The 15095-nt window shown below is 45.7% G+C and overlaps 1 protein-coding gene across 2 annotated transcripts in view; it reads right to left on the bottom strand.

Moving 5' to 3' along the window:
- The window catches only part of bckdk (branched chain ketoacid dehydrogenase kinase), a 139298-nt gene that overhangs the window by 54687 nt on the left and 69516 nt on the right, over positions 1-15095 (bottom strand). The window lies entirely within an intron of this gene.

Here is a 15095-nt window from a genome sequence, read left to right on the forward strand (position 1 = left end):
CCCCCTCCCTCCCTCCCTCTCTCTCTTTCCCCCTCCCTCCCTCCCTCTCTCCCCCCCTCCCTCTCTCTCTTTCCCCCCTCCCTCTCTCCCTTTCCCCCCTCCCTCCCTCCCTCTCTCCCTTTCCCCCCTCCCTCCCTCCCTCTCTCTCTTTCCCCCTCCCTCCCTCCCTCTCTCCCCCCCTCCCTCCCTCTCTCTCTCTTCCACCCCCCCTCACTCTCTTTCCCCGCCCCTCCCTCTCTCACCCCCCCACTCCCTCTCTCACCCCCCCACTCTCTCTCTCTCCCCCCCTCCCTCCCTCTCTCTCCCCCTCCCTCTCCCCCCCTCCCTCTCTCCCCCCCTCCCTCCCTACCTCTCTCTCCCCTCCCTCCCTCTCTTTCCCCCCTCCCTCACTCTCTTTCCCCCCTCCCTCCCTCGCTTTCCCCCTTCCCTCCCTCTCTTTCCCCCTCCTTCCCTCTCTTTCCCCCTCCCTCCCTCCCTTTCCCCCCTCCCTCCCTCCCTCTCTTTCCCCCCTCCCTCCCTCCCTCCCTTTCCCCCCTCCCTCCCTCCCTCTCTTTCCCCCTCCCTCTCTTTCCCCCTCCCTCCTTCCCTCCCTTTCCTCCCTCTCTTTCCCCCCTCCCTCCCTCTCTCTCACTTTCCCTCCTCCCTCCCTCTCTCACTTTCCCTCCTCCCTCCCTCTCTCACTTTCCCTCCTCCCTCTCTCACTTTCCCCCCTCCCTCCCACCCTCTCTTTCCCCCTCCCTCCCTCGCTTTCCCCCTCCCTCCCTTTCCCCCTCCCTCTCTTTCCCCCTCTCTCCCTCCCTCCCTTTCCCCCTCCCTCCCTCTCTTTCCCCCCTCCCTCCCTCCCTCCCTTTCCCCCCTCCCTCTCTTTCCTCCCTCCCTCTCTTTCCCCCCTCCCTCTCTTTTCCCCCTCCCTCCCTCCCTCCCTCTCTCCCTCCCTCTCTCCCTCCCTCTCTCACTCCCTCCCTCTCTTTCCTCCCTCCCTCCCTCTCTCCCTCCCTCTCTCTCTGTCTTTCCCCCCTCCCGACACCCTCAACGCTGCTCTCCCCAGCCCGGCCCCCGCGCTGCTCTCTCACTCAGGCCACAGTCTACTGCCACGTGTTCGTTAGGTTTCCTCTGTGTGATTCTTTGAGCAGCGCCATCTTTAGTCCTGGCAACTGCTCCAGTCGCAATCTGTGACGTTTACGTGCCACTTGCAGTATTTGCGCATGTGCCAAAACAGCGCCACCTACCGTTCGCGTTGTCAACAAATGCGTTCTTATATAAATTGTAAAAAGTTGAGGCCCCAGCACTGAATCCTATGGTACACCACTCGTTACATCTTGCCAACCAGAAAATAACCCATTTATGCCTACTGTCTGTTTCCTGTTCGCTAGTCAATATATACACTGCAAAGACACATTGTACAGCGAGCTCGCCACTGGTATCAGACCCACCGGCCGTCCATGTCTCCGTTATAAAGACGTCTGCAAACGCGACATGAAATCGTGTGACATTGATCACAAGTCGTGGGAGTCAGTTGCCAGCATTCGCCAGAGCTGGCGGGCAGCCATAAAGACAGGGCTAAATTGTGGCGAGTCGAAGAGACTTAGTAGTTGGCAGGAAAAAAGACAGAGGCGCAAGGGGAGAGCCAACTGTGCAACAGCCCCAACAAACAAATTTCTCTGCAGCACCTGTGGAAGAGCCTGTCACTCCAGAATTGGCCTTTATAGCCACTCCAGGCGCTGCTTCACAAACCACTGACCACCTCCAGGCGCGTATCCATTGTCTCTCGAGATAAGGAGGCCCAAAAGAGTCAATATATGTTACCCCCTATACCATGAGCCTTCATTTTCCACAATAATCTTTGATGTGGCACCTTATCAAATGCCTTCTGGAAATCTAAGTACAGTACATCCACTGGTTCCCCTTTATCTACAGCAAATGCTACTTCTTCAAAGAACAATAAATTGGTTAAACATGATTTCCCTTTCAAATTGAAGTTATGAGGAAAGGCAAGGGAAGTTGAGCTTCTTTCTCTGGGAAAGAAAAAGTTTTGAGGTGAACTAATGAAGTTTAGAAGATTACGATGGGGACTGACAAAATTGATCCAAGTCGATTGATGGATGTTAAAAGATGTGGGTCTGGGGAAATGCTGAGCACAGGAAGAAAGTGGGACTGATGCAACAGGAAGGAATGGAATTGATGGATCGAATGGACTCTAGCTGTTTGAAAACATTGATGTTCAAAGTTGTTGGTTGGTGCGAGAGATAAACTAGATAGTGATAAGACCGTTTCAGCAAATCCTACCTATCCAGCATTCCATATCAGTTTCCTAATAAGCTTACAAATTTATCATAGCAATGAATTAATAAGCTGTAAAAACAGGATCCTGAAATAGACTATTTCAAAACAATAAGCTGTCACACTGGACAAAGAGAGATCCCTCACAGCTCTTACTTTCTCATTTCAGATGAACTGCTGTGATAATAGAAGAAATTTGAATTTAAAAAATCTCCTGACACGACCTCTCCTTTCTGCTTTGAGAACAGTTTGTGTCAGCATGTCAGAGACTTCTGCCAAGTACATTCAGTGCAAAACTAGGAGGGGTCAGAGCTGTATCTGGAAACTAGCTGTGTCCTGTTTGATATTCACTGAGATCAGCTTACACTCTGTCTCAAAACATTGTTTCAAAACTTTTTTTTAAACAAGCAAAGTTAAAATTGCACAACATAGCTACTGTCAACTGAAAGATCAGCCTCAAGAGTTTTAATAGTTCTTGTTTTCAAGTGAATCATCCAGGAAGGCGTGACTCACTAACAACTTATCTGGAGCTACAATCCCAAATATTGACTTGTCTGACAGCAGTTGTCCAGGCAGAGAGCCAGAGCAGTTCAGAGAGAAAGGGGATGATGGGCGACCAGGACATGATGCAGGGCACAACATGGCAGGCACACGTTTGAGTCAGTGTTGCCAGTTTTAACAAAATGTTAAACTGTCTTTCCTGTTCTGAGATGGTGTTGGGATTGCTGTGGTATTTACAGCATTCCGACTTATGACTTTGGATTTCCAGCATTCCCAGTTTTTGCTCTTTTTTTACAACCACAGTGATCCACAGCCAAGACCATCTCACCTAGGTGCAGGAGCCAACATTGGGCTAGGTGGTAGCATTACCATCTCTCAGGCAGGAGTGCAGGGTTTAAACCCTGCTTCAAACAGTCCCAGTGAGTAGAGACTGAAACTCCGACTCTGAATTTTAGGTTATCATCCAGAGGGATGCTTGCACTGTATGGGTTATGGGAGCCCATAAACCCTCCTGCCGTGTAGGAGGACTATCAGCAGGTATGGAGATGGTTACAGCCATGGAAAGAGTGTTCACATTGTCGCCTGATAAACTGTTAATCAGACTGCAAATCCTTCCATGGGAAGAATGTGAAGATGAGAAAACAACAACCTGGGTGTAACTATATTCAAGGGCTTACGTCCAGATGCCATGTCCAGATTTAAAGTGCATTTATAGATCAGATTGGCCAAGCTACTTTTATGATGTAGACATGTCAAGCCTCACATTCGCACCCAAATGGCTGAAAATCAGCCTCTACAGCCAGACTTCAGCTAATTAAAGACGGTGGTTCCAAAAATCCACAGGCGACGATCCCGGGGCTTACACTAAGAATGCAGCGATGGTGTCCTCCAGCACTGACCTCTGCCAGAACTTTTAGGATCAGAGGGGGACAACACCTAATTTACATGGGGACAGCAAGCCTCCCTGCCGTGCGGGTGCATCTCTAACAGGGACGTCATGTTACAGTTGTGCATAACGTTGGTTAGGCTGCATTTGGAGTACTGTGTGTAGTTCTGGTCGCCGCACTACAGGAAAGATGTGACTAAGCTAGAGAGGGTGCAGAAAAGATTCACAAGGATGTTGCCTGGTTTGGAGGGCTTGAGTTATAAAGAGAGATTGGATAGGCTGGGTCTGTTTTCCCTGGAGCGAAGGAGGCTGAGAGGGGACATGATAGAGGTATATAAAATTATGAGAGGCATAGATAGGGTAGATAGCCAGAGTCTGTTTCCCATGGTAGGGGTGACTAAAACTAGAGGGCGTAGATTTAAGGTGAGAGGGAGGAGGTTTAAAGGGGATCAAAGGGGTAAATTTTTCACACGAAGAATAGTGGGTATCTGGAATGAGCTGCCTGAGGAGGTGGTGGAGGCAGGAACAGTAGCAACATTTAAGAGGCATCTGGACAGGTACTTGAATGAGCAAGGCATAGAGGGATATGGAATTAATGCAGGCAGGTGGAATTAGTATAGATAGGCATTATGGTCGGCATGGACGCGGTGGGCCAAAGGGCCTGTTTCTATGCTGTACGACTCTATGACTCTATCTGTCTGCCCCATTCATCGAGAAATACCCACAGATCCTCAGATTGAAGGTTTGCCCTTGGCAATCCCTCCCACAGGTCCCATTTTGCTCCTTTTTGGCTCTCGTCCAATTTTTTTTTAAACTTGCCTTTTATTTCAGAGGGGGATTCTAGGCCAGTCCCTCGCCTGGACTCTCCTCACTGTGGCCCACTTATGAGGCTGAGGTGCCTCATTTCTCTCTGTGTATCAGCCTCCAGTAACACAATGAGACTGTAATGAGCCAGGAAAGCAGGAACTCCTGGCGTAGGGTGTCTCCGCCCCATAGGCCTTGTGAAGGTCCTGGAGATTGGTGTGGGGGGGTGGGGGGAGCGGTGAGCTTCTGCCTCGCACAAGACCGATTGGAACCTCTCACAATTGGTGGGGAATCAATGTAACCTGGACCCGCCTTATTCCAGTGGATTTTGCCGACTCCGACTGGAGTTTTTGCACAAGTCCAGTAGACTATTGATAAAATTCAGGGCCCATTTCTTCAAGGAACAAGAAAACGTCAGGAATGGATTAGAAGAGATAGATTATAAAGTCAAGTTAAAGGAAGAGAGAATGGAGGGGAATTGGAAGTGTAAAAACTGTATTTTGTTTTAATTTTGGATATTTGTACAGTTACCAATATTTTAATGATTTAGGACTGTAAAATTCATCTATGTTTCAATGGCATGCCACCCAGCCAGCCCAGGGAGCCTGCTGATATTGTTATGTGAGTGCTTCTATTTTTCTTTGTACAATATGTTTTAAGAAACTATAGTTGGACTGTGGCCACTAATTCATCTGGAATCTTGAAGAGGCTGAACTTTGTGGTTGTTTTAAAAAAAGGGACAGTCAACAGAAGGTTCCTGGTTTTGGTTACTAGAAGGCATCTGATTTCAAGTAAATACAGCAGGGGTTGTGTTCTGATCTGAAAGGATGTTTGCAAAGGAGTGACAAGTCAAAATTTATAGGTGTCATGCGACTTACTGCTGAACAGTTTTAGAATTAGAACATTACAGCGCAGTACAGGCCCTTCGGCCCTCGATGTTGCGCCAACCTGTGAAACCATCTGACCTACACTATTCCATTTTCATCCATATGATGAAAGTTGGCGAGTCTACTACTGTTGCAGGCAGGGCGTTCCACGCCCCTACTACTCTCTGAGTAAAGAAACTACCTCTGACATCTGTCCTATATCTATCACCCCTCAACTTAAAGCTATGTCCCCTCGTGTTTGCCATCACCATCCGAGGAAAAAGACTCTCACTATCCACCCTATCCAACCCTCTGATTATCTTATATGTCTCTATTAAGTCACCTCTCCTCCTCCTTCTCTCTAACGAAAACAACCTCAAGTCCCTCAGCCTTTCCTCGTAAGACCTTCCCTCCATACCAGGCAACATCCTAGTAAATCTCCTCTGCACCCTTTCCATAGCTTCCACATCCTTCCTATAATGCGGTGACCAGAACTGCACGCAATATTCCAGGTGCGGCCTCACCAGAGTTTTGTACAGCTGCAGCATGACCTCGTGGCTCCGAAACTCGATCCCCCTACTAATAAAAGCTAACACACCATATGCCTTCTTAACAGCCCTATTAACCTGGGTAGCAACCTTCAGGGATTTATGCACCTGGACACCAAGATCTCTCTGTTCATCTACACTACCAAGAATCTTCCCATTAGCCCAGTACTCTGCATTCCTGTTACTCCTTCCAAAGTGAATCACCTCGCACTTTTCCGCATTAAACTCCATTTGCCATCTCTCAGCCCAGCTCTGCAGCCTATCTATGTCCCTCTGTACCCTACAACATCCTTCGGCACTATCCACAACTCCACCGACCTTCGTGTCATCCGCAAATTTACTAACCCACCCTTCTACACCCTCTTCCAGGTCATTTATAAAAATGACAAACAGCAGTGGCCCCAAAACAGATCCTTGCGGTACACCACTAGTAACTAAACTCCAGGATGAACATTTGCCATCAACCACCACCCTCTGTCTTCTTTCAGCTAGCCAATTTCTGATTCAAAGCTCTAAATCACCTTCAACCCCATACTTCCGTATTTTCTACAATAGCCTACCATGGGGAACCTTATCAAACGCCTTACTGAAATCCATAAATACCACATCCACTGCTTTACCCTCATCCACCTGTTTGGTCACCTTCTCGAAAAACTTAATAAGGTTTGTGAGGCACGACCTACCCATCACAAAACCGTGCTGACTATCGCTAATGAACTTATTCTTTTCAAGATGATTATAAATCCTGTCTCTTATAACCTTTTCCAACATTTTACCCACAACCGAAGTAAGGCTCACAGGTCTATAATTACCAGGGCTGTCTCTACTCCCCTTCTTGAACAAGGGGACAACACTTGCTATCCTCCAGTCTTCCGGCACTATTCCTGTCGACAATGACGACATAAAGATCAAGGACAAAGGCTCTGCAATCTCCTCCCTAGCTTCCCAGAGAATCCTAGGATAAATCCCATCTGGCCCAGGGGACTTATCTATTTTCACACTTTCCAAAATTGATAACACCTCCTCCTTGTGAGTTTCATTTTGAACTGTTAAAAAAGCCAGCTGAGGTTTGGCCTGAAAAAACAGAAAGGAGGAGTTACAGTGTGCCTACCAGGAGAAGACAGCTGATATCTTTCTCTCTTTGAAGAATCCCTGCAGCTTTAAAGAATTTCCTCCTGTATTTGAAGAAATCCTACCTGTTTGCAGAAACCTTGCATCTTTGAAAGAAACTTTGCATCAAATATGCAAGAAAAATTCTTGTTGCTGCTTCCTGCTGTAAAGCCTGACTGGAGCTTTCCGTGCTGAATCTTTTGGAAGCCTACCCAAACAGACCATCAACATCGCCTGGAAAGAATTGTTCGAGGAAAATTTCATTGACAGCCACCGATTCGCCTTTTCGACACCACGCCAAAACAAAGGAATTCCATAACTTCTTTTCAGTCTGTGGTTTTTAAAAAAAAATTCTTTTATTCCTTTGTAACAGTTGTAAACAAAAATCCCTTTTTTTCTCCAGTTAACTGGTTGTGTATATGGGTGTGTGCATGAGCGCTAGGATAAAAATAAGAGGCTTTAATATTTCCATTTGTGTGTATGTTTATCATTATTGGTTAAGACTAATAAACAGATAGTTCTAGCATCCGCAGTATTTTGCTTTTATTTTAGTGTTTAATTCACTGCCACTCCTCTTCCAGGAATGCCTACCTTGAAGAAGTTCTGCTCTTTTCTCCGACGGGATTTTCGTTTGTCTCTTTTACCTTGTTCACCTTCATTGCTTTCTATTTCCCTCCTGGTGTTTGATAAGGTATCTACCAAAACTCGTTTTCACAGCCACATCTCCTTCCTCAGTGACTGTCTCCGGCTCCGACTTATTCCACGTGGATTCCAACTGCAGTTTCACCCATCATGCTTTGAAACCATCCAGGATCACAGGTATCTCCGAGAAATACAACGTTCCTCGGACTGCTACTCTCGCCGCATCCTGAGATCCACACTCAGTGCTATGCGCCGCCACATGCACACACTGGACCTCTCTCTCCAGCAGCACCGTCTCACCTTATCTCAAAGCTGTTCTACTCCGCAGTTTCATCTCATCTTACGTCTCATCCGACGCATTAACAAAAAACTTTTTTTCTTCCTTTCAGGTGTTAAGGAACGCAAGCTCCAGCAGCTGATGGGGACTAATGCCCCTCCAGATCCTCCTTCCGCTTCACTTCCCTCTGACCCCACCCCTTCTGATCTGACCCCTTGCCGTGTATTCACTATACCCTCTGACCTCCCCCTCTCTGATGCTGAGCGTTCTGTACTCAGCAAAGGTCTCATCTTTTTTTTAAAAAGTTCTGAAGAAGGGTCACTGACCCGAAACGTTAACTCTGCTTCTCTTTCCACAGATGCTGCCAGACCTGCTGAGTGATTCCAGCATTTCTTGTTTTTGAAACAGATAGTTCTGTTGTTTATTAAAGAAACCTGGTTGGTATGCTTTATTCCTGGGAAAAGTAGAGTATATGATTGATTGCTTCGGTAAGTGGGAAAATTTAAATATATGTTGTGACCTGTGGAGAAGCGGGACTGAATTAACAATGCACTCCTCCTGCCTTGGTCATAACAATATATGGAGATAATAATGACCTGGATTTTGCAGTCAGCAGCAAAGCAATGCCACATCCACATTTGCCTCTAAGAAAGCTGCCCGCAAAGATCTAGTGACTGTGTTGTGTGGCACTACCACCGTTCTAAATGCATTCAATTCAGAACAGATCTGCAGCTCAAAACTGGGCATACATGAGGTGCTGTGGGCCATCAGCAGCAGGAGAACTGTATTCAACCTCAATCTGTAACCTCATGACCTGGCATATCCCTCACTCTACCATTACCATCCAACCAAGGGATCAACCCTGGTTTAATAAAGAGTATAGGAAAGTATGCCAGCAGCAGCACCACAGGCGTACCTAAAAATGTAGTGTTAATCTGGTAAAGCTACTACACAGGACTACATGCAGGCCAAACAGCTGAAGCAGCATGCAATAGACAGAGCTCAGCAATCTCACAACCAACGGATCAGATCAAAGCTCTACAGTCCTACCACATCCAGCTGTGAATGGTAGTGGATAATTAAACAACCAACAGGAGAAAGAGGCTCCACCAACATCCTCAATGAGAAAGGTGCCCAGCACATCAATACAAAAGGTAATGCTGATTCATTTGCAGCCATCTTCAGCCAGAAGTGCCAAGTGGATGATCCATCTCAGCCTCCTCCTGAGGTGTCTAGCATCACAGATGCCAGTCTTCAGCCAATTCGATTCACTCCACATAATATCAAGAAACTGCTGATGGCACTGGATACAGCAAAGGCTAAGGGTCTGACAACATCGCAACTGTAGTACCGAAGACTTGTGCTCTAGAACTAGCCAAGCTGTTCCAGTACAGCTACAACACTGGCATCTACCCAACAATGTGGAAAATTGCCCAGGTACGGTCCTGTCCACAAAAAGCAAGATAAATCCAATCAGACCAATTACTGACCCATCAGTCTACTCTCAATCATCAGCAAAGTGATGGAAGGTGTCACTGACTATCAAGCGGCACTTAAACAGCAACAACCTGCTCACTGACGCTCAGTTTAGGTTCCGCCAGTGCTACTCGATTCCTGACCTCATCACAGCCTTGCTCCAAACATGGACAAAAGAGCTGAGTGTTACAACCAGGTGAGAAAGGTGTCTCGGGGTCTTTCTCAGCTTTCACCCGGTCTTATTGTAACAGGGTTTTAATTTTAAACACACCGTGTTTTGAGCTCCCCCTTGGTGAATCCTTGTTCACCACTTTCCAATTATAAGGCAAAGAAATGAACATAAACAGGCTTTCTTCGGTTTAAAGAAGAAAAGTGAAATTTTATTAAAACTTAAACTTGAATTCGGTTAATGCCTACAAATATATGCTGCGCCCCATGCTAGCATGCATACGCGATGCACACATGCAAATAGAGACAGAAAAGAGCAGAACAAAAATAGTGGAGAAGTTTGAGGCAATCTCTGAAGAGGGTTTTTATACTGTGCTTTGAACTCACTGTAGGATCCTTGATTGAAGGTAGTCTTGCTTTTCATTGGGGCCCAGTATGCTTCTTAAACCTTATTCACTGTAGGAGACTTTTCTCTCTTGGAGTTCATATGTCTTCAATGATTTCTGAAGCTGGTGAGAGCGAGATGAGAGCAGACAGGAGAGAGGTCTTTTCAGTCAAGGAGCAAACAGCTTTCTGAGTTTTAAAACTCTGTGGCAAGTTCAAATTCAAAAAACTCCAACAGCCAGTTAGTCATGTGACTAAACTGGTCTGACCATGTCTGTTTGTGTAGTTGGCCATCTTAGCAGTTCCTCTCCACCTTTAACGTCTGGTAATCAAAAGTCCATTGTGGATTAAAATTGGAGCAGGCAGTGGCCCCTTTGTCCTTTCCAAGTACTGTCTCTGTTACTATGCAAATGTCTTTCCAGTCAAGAGGCTGGTGTTTTTTTTAAAATTTCCTTCTTTACTCCAGTAACAGTTTAAAAATCAATGTTCATGTGGTGAAATTAGTGTGTCTCATTCTTGGCAGGTGGAGATCTGCATGACAAGAGGTACATTATATATACTGGCCATCCCTTGCAGGCAAGGATGATTGTCTTCCATGAGTCCGAAGATGGTTGATGAGGCCGATGTGGGATATATAGACGTTATGGCACATAGGGCATTGGTTGTCATGTGGGATGTCTGGTCGTGTATTATTACGACTTGTGTCTTTTGTGTTTCTACCACAGAAGGTGATCCTTTTAGACGCGACTTTTCAGTCAGGAGAGGTGAGGCAGACTATGTTTAGGGATTCTTGTCTAGCCCCCTCCCCAATCAGGGGTGAACAGAGTGGATCCTAAAGAGGACTGCTCAGTCGCAGTTACAGCTGGCAAAAGGCACCCCTGGCTCATCCAAGTGCTTGATGACCATCTTGTAACTGCCGCATCCATGCCAGATCATGACAAGAAACTTCCAGGTAACACAATTCTGCTCACCTTGCCATTTGCTGGTTGCTGAAGGGCTTGGATGATGTGCTCAGACAGAAAGATGCCTGTGTGTGACATCTATTAGCGTGGACCTCAGTTTCCACACTTAACTTGACAGAACGACACCTTAATCCAAAGGCAAGGAAACCAAGATGATTGGGGGAGGAGGGGGTGGGTTTCATTCTGCTGCAGCCTTCATTTGCCAGAACAGCTGTTGAAATATTTCAGATGGTACATCTTCCTCCGCCTGTTCTACGGTTGAGGACTTGTTGCCATAGCCCCGTCTGCTGAGTATTTCTCAGATTCCTAACAGGCTTTCACTGTAACCGAAGCGCCCACGACATAGAGTCTCACTGTACTTCACCCTGTTTTGAACGACCCTTGCTTACTCAAGAGGTGAGGTGAGAGTGATTGCCCTTGACATCAAAGCAGCAACTGACCAAGTGTGGCATCGAGGAGCCCTAGCAAAATTGAAGTCAGTGGGAATCAAGGAGAAAATTCTCTCCCTGGTTGTAGACATACCTAGCACAAAGGAAGATGGTTGTGGTTGTTGGAGGCCAATCATCTCAGCCCGGGGACATCACTGCAGGCATTCCTCAGTGTAGTGTCCTCGGCCCAACCATCTTCAGTTGCTTCAGCAATGACCGTCACTCTATCATAAAGGTCAGAAGTGGGGATATTCACAAATGAGTGCAGAGTGTTCAGTACCATTTGAGACTGCTCAGATACTGAAGTAGTTCATGCCGCATGCAGCAAGACCTAGACAACTTTCAGGCTTGGGCTGATAAGTGGCAATTAACATTTGAGCCACACAAGAGCCAGACAAAGACGATCTCCAACAAGAAAGAATCTAACCATCTCCCCTTCACATTCAACAGTATTATCATCGCTGAAACCCCCACCATCAACAACCTGGGAGTTATCACTGACTATACACTGAACTGAAGTAGCCACAAAAAAGCTGTGGCTACAAGAGCAGGGCAGAGACTGGGAATTCTGCAACAAGTAACCAACCTCCTGATTCCCCAAAGCCTGTCCACCATCTGCAAGACACAAGTCAGGAGTGTGATGGAATATTCTCCACTTGTCTGGGTGAGTGTGGCTCCACCACTCAGGAAGTTCGACACCATCCAGATCAAAGCAGTTCGTTTGGACAGCACCCCATCCACCACCTAAACATTCACTCTCAACACCACCAGCACACAGTGGCAGCAGTATGTACCATATACAAGATGCACTGCAACAACTCACCATGATTCCTTCAACAGCGCCTTCCAAACCTGTGACCTCTTCCACCTAGAAGGACAAGGGTAGCAGATGCGCGAGACCACCACCATCTGCAAGTTTCCCTCCAAGCCTCACACCAACCTGACTTGGAACTATATCACCGTTCCCTCACTGTCGCTGAATCCAAATCCTGGAACTCCCTCCCTAACGGCACTGTGGGTGTACCCACAACAGGTGGACTGCAGCAGTTCAAGAAGGCAGCTTACCAACACCTTCTGAAGGGCAATTAGGGATGGACAACAAATGCTGGCCTTGCCAGCGACGCCCACATTCCATGAAACGAATAATAAAAAAAAGACTCTGTCCCTACAGCAGCTCAAATCTGGTGCCAAGTCAAGAGGATTTCCACATGTGCAGCAGCAGTGATGTCAGCAAGCAGGGCAAGCGGCCAATCACTTCGAAGTATTCTCACAGACAGCAAACCAGGAAATTAAAAGCACCTTATCCTTCACTTTTAATTTAAATTTACAGATAGCAAAATAAATGATGATTGGATTTAGATAGAAGCTAAAATATCAATATAAGCAAACTTTAAAAGAATTAAAATGTGGAGTTTTTCAAATCATATTGGAGAAATTTAAGGCTTTATTAATAGGGGCATAGAGTACAAGAAAAAGGAGGTTATGTTGAACTTGTGTAAGACACTAGTTCGGCCTCAGCTGGAGTATTGCATCCAGTTCTGGGCACTGCACTTGAGGAAAGATGTGAAAGCATTGGAGAGAGTACAGAAAAGATTCACGAGAATGGTTCCAGAGAAGAGTAACTTCAGTTATGAAAATAGATTGGAGAAGTGGGACTGTTTTCCTTAGAGAAGAGAAGGCTGAGGGGAGATTTGATAGATCTTCAAAATGATGAGGGGTCCGGACAGAGTAGAAAGATTAAAAGCGATTGGCAAAAGAAGCAAAAACTCGTTCACACGAGTGGTTAAAGTCTGGAATGCACTGCCTTAGAGTATAGTGCAGGCAGGTTCAATCGAGGCATTCAAAAGGGAATTAGACTGTTAGCTAAAAAAGAAGAATGTGCCGGGGTTACGGGGAGAAGGCAGGTAAATAGCATTCGGTGAATTGCTCATTCAGAGAGCCAATACAGACACAATGGGAAAAATGGCCTCTTCTGTGCTATAATAATTATGTGAATTTGATGGTCCACAAATATAAAATTACCTTTTCAGGGCCAGTGAGGGTGCTTAGCAAGAATTATAAAGTTAGTATGCTGTTAAAAATCCAGTTACACCTCATTCAACAAGGTGTAACTTTTTCAAGGGTTTTATAACAAGATTAATCGTCTGAGAGTGAGCGTTCTTGACAATTCACAAATTTCATATTGATTGCAGTCTGGGGATGCCTCAACAGCTCATCCTCCAGAGAAGCATAGACTCAGTGACAGCAACTTCTGGATTTCCACCTTATTCTGTGCATGTGCGAACTCCCAAAGTGGCTGTCAGTTCAGTGGAATAATGCTGGTGAATGCTGCAAGTTTTACTGTCATTAACACTGCAAAATATGAGCAAATAACTAGGAAACAGGCAGCTTATACATGTCAGCAGCAAATCTGGCTTTTCTGGGTAAAAAGCCAAGCAATTGGTTTCAGATATGTCCTTTGAGTTGCCAAATTCAGATTGCAGGCCTTTTGTGGTCTGACCCCCTTGTAGAGAAGCTACTGGAAAGTTTTCATTAAAAAACAAAAACTGACCCCAGTTCCTTCCAACGGATGCCCCAGAGTTTTTCTCTATAAAGTGCACCTCAGCCATTGGGAATTTTCTGTCGCATTTTCAGGGTTGCCTCTAACTGTTGCAGCAGCAAAAGTTGAGTATCATGGTTTACTCCAAGAAGCTTAACATCCAATAGAATTAAAATTCATTCTATCAATTGATTTATCATATGCTGATAGAAACATAGGGACGGAGGCCATTTAGCCTTTCAGGCCTATTCCACCACTCAATGGCTGATCTGTATCTTAACTCCATTTACCCACCTTAGCTCCACATACCTTAATACCCTTGGCGAGCAAAAATCTATCAGATTTAAAATTATTAATTGAGCTAGCATCAAGAGTTCCACATTTCTCCCACATTTTGCCTGAAGTTCTTCCAGCTTTCTTTCCTGAATGGCCTGGCTCTGATTTTAAGATTATGATCCCTTCGCCTGGACACACCCACCACTGGAAAGTGTTTCTATCTATCCTATCAATTCCTTTGAAAATCTTAAAACTCAATCAAATCACCCCTTAAACTTCTATGTTCCAGGGAATACAAGCCCTTATGTAATTTCTTCTCTTAATAATAACCCTTGAATCCCTGGTAACATTTTGGGGAATCTGCACTACGGTCCTTCCAAGGCCAAAATATCCCTTCTAAAGTGTGGCGCCCTGAACTGTACACAGATGTACGGATGTATTCTAAACAGGGCTTTGCATAGCTGGAACAAAGCTTCTTCCCCTTTATATTCTAGCCCTCTAGTTCTAACATTTCATTAGCCTTTTTGATTATTTTTAATACCTGACCACTACATATTAGTAATCGGTGTACATGAACGCCTAAATCTCTTTGGACCTCCACAGTTCCTAACTCGGGTCTATTCTTTTTTGTTCCAAAATGGATGACTGCACATTTACCTTAGTTGAAACCTATCTGCCAGAGTTTTATCCTTTTTTTCAAAAAAAAAGTTTCTTTCAATAAAAATAACAGTGTGTGACAGGATCTGTATTCCCTACCCAGAAACTCACCAAAGTGAGTTCATGATCTCAGCCAAACTGTCAATTAGCAGCATGGGGAAGAATGCAAGCTTCAGATTTTTCTGGGCACAATGGATCACCACACCATGGCTCTCTAGAGTTAAGATAGAGTAAAGCCATCTGTACCATGAGAGTTGATTATGCAACTTGTTCCATCCTCAACAACTACTG

The sequence above is a fragment of the Heterodontus francisci genome, chromosome 30 (assembly GCF_036365525.1).
Source record: "Heterodontus francisci isolate sHetFra1 chromosome 30, sHetFra1.hap1, whole genome shotgun sequence".
In the NCBI taxonomy this organism is placed as follows: domain Eukaryota; kingdom Metazoa; phylum Chordata; class Chondrichthyes; order Heterodontiformes; family Heterodontidae; genus Heterodontus; species Heterodontus francisci.